Here is a 6,000-nt window from a genome sequence, read left to right as displayed (position 1 = left end):
CCCCCGCTTAAAGCGGCCGCGCCCGCCGACCGAGAACTAGGCCCGGCGCGCCGCCCCCAAGTGGGTGCGGCCTGGGCGGGCGGCGGGAGCGGGGAGGGGCGTCCGCGGCCCGGGTGGCCCTCGGCCCTTTAAACCGGGGCCTGCGGTACGGGGCCGCCAGGATGCCGGGCCGGCAGGTCCCGAGCTGCTTCGGGCTCCTCCTGTCCCTAAAACTCCTCGCAGGCGCCAGGCTGTGGGGAAAGCGCGGGGGCTGCTGCGGGACGGAGGGCACCCGAGCGGCTTCCCGAGTGGGCAGCTGTCGGGCCCGGGTAGAGTCCACCCGGTGGTGGACAAAGCGGGGTTTTCTTTCCCGCTACCTTCGTGGATCCCTTCTTAGCCCGCAGAAAGGGGAGGAGGCAAGGAGGATTTTGGAAAGGCGAAGGGACTCTGTTGGCAAAATAAAGCCAACCAAGGTGTTCCGCCCGGAGGTGGTTGCAGAAAGGCCCATTTGTTTTGCAGCTGCATCTGCTAGAGGCTGGATCTACCTAGGGCAAAACCAGGTGGACAGCAGCCTCGGGCCAGGCTAGAGCAATGAAGAGACCGAGTGGGGAGTGGGGCAGAACGCCCTGATACTCAGCTGAGGTGGCATGGGCCAGACCAAAAGCCTCCTCAAAAGGGAAAAGTACTGACAGGTCTCGCACACTCCATCCATGAGAGTGGTTGACTAGCTGACTAGCGAGCTGTTCCTGTCAATCCATGGTTACCACGTTAGATGGACAGAGCATCACAATATAACCTGAACTCCACCACCTCCAGGCCCTGGCTTCACCTCTTGACCTTTCTGTACCTACCCCCCCACCCCATCATCACTAACCCACCAACATAGTTGTGTTACCTTCCCAGATCGATATTTTTCACACCGTGCGATAAACAGAGCTTGCAAGCCGGCAGAAAAGGAGCCCATTCTGATACATGCTCCTTGCTTGTTTTAATGTTGCCACTTAAGAACAAGCCACAGCTGAAATGTTGAGATTGTGAATGGATGTTTTTAGCTCCAATTATTTCTGCCCCAGGAGAAATAAAATGGATCAGAATACCTTGTGTTGCCTGTTTGCAGGCAAAATCACCTGTGCTCCCACCGCTACCAACCCAAAAAATAGGAGATCCAAAGTTGAGGAAAACTGAAAAATGTGGGGCTGAAATCAGTTGCTCAGGGTTGTTTAATATTGTTTGGGGTTGGGGGGCAGGTAGAAAAAGTGATAGACAAATTTCTTGATAAGTTTCATCTTAATGGCATATTATTAAGATCTATAGTTAGGCCCAGCCATAACATTGACAAAATTGCTGCACTTCCCTGTGTCCTGAGCTTCTATCAAAATACCCAGCACACTGTCATGATTTTTTGCCTGTTTTCTTGTCTGTCTCCTAAATTAGAGATTAGGGGAAGTCACTTCATCTCTATCCGGTAAATTAGATCATGTTCCCTCCTGTGCTTAAAACCCTGCAAAGACTTCCCAGCACACCGTCAACACCTGGCTCTGCTCACCTCTGAACTCCCCCTCATTCATCACGTTCTAGCTACAGTGGCCTTCCCGTGCCTCATACCCACCCACATTGTTCCTGGCTTAGGACCTTTGCAGCCAGTTCTCCCATCTGCAGTGTTCTCTCAGAGACGTGGAGCTGGCTCCTTGTCATCCTTGCTCAGCTCAAATGTCACCTCCTCAAAGAGGCCTATCATAAGGGCAAATATGTGACAAAACAACTCCCACTTCCTGTCTCTCTTGATACTGTTTCTCCCATAACCTCACAATCTGAAACTATTTATTTACTCCTTTATCATCTGTTTCCCCTCCTTTTCTGTCTTTGTTCACCAAGGTATTCCCATGCCCGTTGGGTGTTGTCTTGATCTGCTAGAGCTGCCGTAACAAAACACCACAGACTGGGTGGCTTAGCAACAGTTCCGGAGGCTGGTCAGAGATCAATTGCCAGCAAGGTAGGTTTCACTCTGAGGCCTCTTCTCTGGGCTTGTAGGCAGCCGCCATCTCATTGCATGCTCATGTGACCTCTCCATTGTGGGCACGCTGGGAAAAAGAGAGAGAGAGAGAGAAAGAAAAAGAAAGAGGTCTGGTGGTTTTCCTCTTCTTTTTTTCAGAGATGGAGTGCTGTCATGTTGCCCAGGCTGTTCATAGTCACAATCATAGCCCACGAGACAGCCTCGAACTCTTGGGCTCAAGCCATTCTCCTGCCTCAACCACCCAAGTAGCAGGGACTACAGGCACATGCCACCTCTCCTGGCTATTTCTCTTTTTATCTTTTTTTTTTTTTTTTTTTGAGACAGAGTCTCACTCTGTCGCCGGGTAGAGTGCAGTGACATTATCATAGCTCACAGCAAACCTCAAACTCCTGGACTCAAGTGATCCTCCTGCCTCAGCCTCCTGAGTAGCTGGGACTACAGGCATGCCCCATGATGCCTGCTAATTTTTCTATTTTTAGTAGAGATGGGGGGGGGTCTCGCTCTCGCTCAGGCTGGTCTCGAACTCGTGAGCTCAAGTGATCCTCCCACCTGGGCCTCCCAGAGTGCTGGGATTACAGGTGGGAGCCACTGCACCCTGCCCTATTCCTCTTCTTATAAGGACACAAGTTCTATTGAATTAGGGCCCCACCATTATGACATGATTTAGCCTAAATTACCTCTTTAAGGGCCCTGTCTCCAAATATAGTCACATTGGGGTTAGGGCTTTAACATAGAAATTTTGGGAGCAACACCATTCAGCCCATAATAGATGTTTAATAAGCAAATGAATAAATGTGTACCCCGACTGGAATAATGCCCTCCCTAGGATGGGAGTCCACTAGAACATTAGAAAGGAGAGTGCAGGGAGTCTCAAAATATCCACTCTGGTGGGCATGAACAATTTGCACAAGTGGTCTCCATTGCAGAATGAGTCAGGGCACGAGGTCTCAGCATGACCCTTTGAGAGCCACCCAGAGGCTCTCCCTTCTCCACATGCTGGAGTCTCTGCTTGCCTTTGCCTTGCACCTTGGGCGTCCCAGAGGCTGGCCCTATGGGTTCTACCCCTGCAAAGAACCTTTCCTGTGATCACTCGGCACCTTATCCTCCCCGGATCACTTGTGGGTTTCACAGGGCGACTGGGTGTCCTGAGGTCTGACAAGTCTACTGCCCTGGCAGAGCTGAGGCCCTGAATTCAACAAAGGGATCTCCCTAAACTCCATTTCACACACCTCTCCCGCCTCCCAAGCTACCCTGGGATTTAGCCCTAAAAGCAAGCTGATCTGGAGTCATTGTTATCTGGCCAGGGCCCCCACCTCCCACAGTTGCATTCCCAGTGCAGGACAATGAGGGCGTGTGGTAGGAATATGGACCCTCGGGCTGCCACCCTTCCTTTACCAAAGGAGCTTCAGTTATACCACCTTGCTAGAACCAACAGACCAACTAACAAGCTTTAGAGAGATTTTCATTAGCAGGAATTGACATCAAAGTGGGAATTTTCCATTACCCAGAAAAATGTAATTAACCAAAGCAGGCCACACACACCTCCCCCCCCAGAGCCAGGTGAATGAGGTTTTATTGTCCACAACTTCTTATCTGTCTCTGGGTTCCCAAAGGTTGCCTGTGGCTGCTGTTCTGGCTGTTTGGCCCTGGGCGACCCCCATTATGGCTGCCCTCTGTGTGTTTTGTGACCAGTGCTCACCTCACCAGAGGATAGGATGTCCCTTCTGTGTCCCATTGCAGGGATCCATGAGATACTGTCTATGAAAGCAGCCCAAGGGGCCAGCACAGAGGAGGAGGCACTAACAAATGGTTGTCCTCATGAACTTTCACTGATTCATGTTAAAGGGCTTGGGGGAGTTTCGAAAAAAACATTCATCCTTTTCCTTCAGCCATTTAACAAGTGTCTGCTTTGCACCAAACCATATGCTAAGTTGAAGGCAGGCAGGTACACTAAGGCCAGGATGCTGAGAGTAGGGTCAGAGTCACTGCAGTAAGAGGTACATGTGGTCTGTGTGGGCTAGACTGTGAGAATTTGTGGAAAAAATGACCCTTGGGACAGTAAGATGCATTTGTACCCAGCGAGTTTAAAACTGTGCTTTCTTCAGTAGCCACGTGCAGTGTTGCTGGTCTGAATGGAGATATTTTCCAAGTATAAATTGCACACCATATGGTGAAGACTTAGGAAGAAAAAAAGGAGGTAAAATACCTCACTGATAATTTTTATGTTGATTACATGTGGAAATGATATTTTGAATATATTGAATTGAATAAAATACAGCATTAAAATTAATTTCACCTGTTTCTTTTTCCTTTTTTAAATGTGGCTACTAGAAAATTTAAAATGACATACATGGCTCGAATTATATTTGTAGTCAACAACATTAATTTAGAAAAACTGACTTTCTGAAAGGATTTCCTTCCCTCTGCCATCAGACATTCCCTGCAGGACTCTGGAATAAGGGGGCTTCTGGGCCTGTTAGGAGATGGAACAGGGACGGGTGCTGTGGTGAGTCCAAAAGAGGGAAGGTGGCGGCAGGGGAATAATGCTTATGGAAAATCCTGGCTGACAGACAGGAATTAGGCAAAAGGGTCAAATCAACATCAACCTCAGGGCCAGGCGCGGTGGCTCAGGCCTGTAATCCTAGCAATTTCTCAAGGTCAGGAGTTCGAGACCAGCCTGAGCAAAAGCGAGACCCTGTCTCTATTAAAAAAATAGGAAGAAATTATATGCACAATTAAAAATATACATAGAAAAAATTAGCCGGGCATGGTGGCACATGCCTGTAGTCCCAGCTACTTGGGAGGCTGAGGCAGAAGGATTGCTTGAGCCTAGGAGTTTGAGGTTGCTGTGAGCTAGGCTGATCAACAGAGCGAGACTGTCTGAAAAAAAGAAAAAAAAAATCAGCCTCAGGTTGGCCTCAAAGTTGGCTACTGTGACATAGACAGTGGTTACTGTAAAATTATTACTCAGCGTAATAAAGTTACACATTTAATAGACAATACATTTTATTCTATTTAGTGCATTTTAAACACCACTAACAACCAGAGCTTTGAATAATGTTAAACAGTCTTAAATATTTGAAACTTTTAACCTTAACAGACTATTTTCTTCTCAAGCACTTCACATTCCTGATGAACAAGCAAATCAGCCTAACTCCTTAGGCAATTCTACTGGTGACAGCCAACACTGATTGAACACTTCCGATTTTTCCTTAGGGCAGTCTCATGGGGTTGGAACTATTATCTCCATTTTAAAGAAAAAGGGAAATGAGGCATAGAAAGGAAAGTGATTTTCCAGGGTCATACAACTCTCAGGAAGGACCTAAAGTCTCCTGGTTCCTAGGGTTGGTATTTATACCAGTGTGGTGGTTGATGCTACCAGGAAGTGACACTTGTCAAGTACTTTTAACTTTTCACAAGGGGCTCACTCAAATCCATTCCCCCTCCCTTCCCAGGAGATGGCAGTGAGCCGGTGGGGCCCATCCTCAGGGGAGCCCACTGCTGTCCTGAAACCAAGGCCATGCCATGTAGATGCCCAATGCCAATGCAGCAGATCATGTAATTATGGTACATGGTGCCCACCGGGCCAAAAAAGCCATCCAACCCCGTCACCGTGGGGGAGGAGCCCTTGGCCAGGTATGGAGCAAAGCAGAGGATAGCCGGAGCCAGGCCCCAGGCCGGCCAGGCCCAGCGAACTTCTGGGAGAGAAGAGCTCTGCCCCGTAGGGCAGATGGAAGCCTCTGTTTAGGCCCGTCACCCCTCATCGCGGTTGTCTGCCTCTCCCAAGGCTCTCAGTGGCCATGGGTCCCATATGAGCCGGAGCCCCATTTTACAGCAGGCTCCGTGAGGGTAAACTGAGGAATGACATCAAACCCAGTGCAGGGGCCCAGCGCCCCTTTCGCAGAAGGGACAAGGGGCATTTCCAGGTCCTTTGCCCAGCGCCTGGCACGTTGTAGGCGCTCAACATTTCTTGAAAGAAGAGCGGCATCTCCAAGCTGAGAGCTCCG

This window comes from Lemur catta, chromosome 2 (genome assembly GCF_020740605.2).
Source record: "Lemur catta isolate mLemCat1 chromosome 2, mLemCat1.pri, whole genome shotgun sequence".
In the NCBI taxonomy this organism is placed as follows: domain Eukaryota; kingdom Metazoa; phylum Chordata; class Mammalia; order Primates; family Lemuridae; genus Lemur; species Lemur catta.
This window is presented reverse-complemented; position numbering follows the sequence as displayed.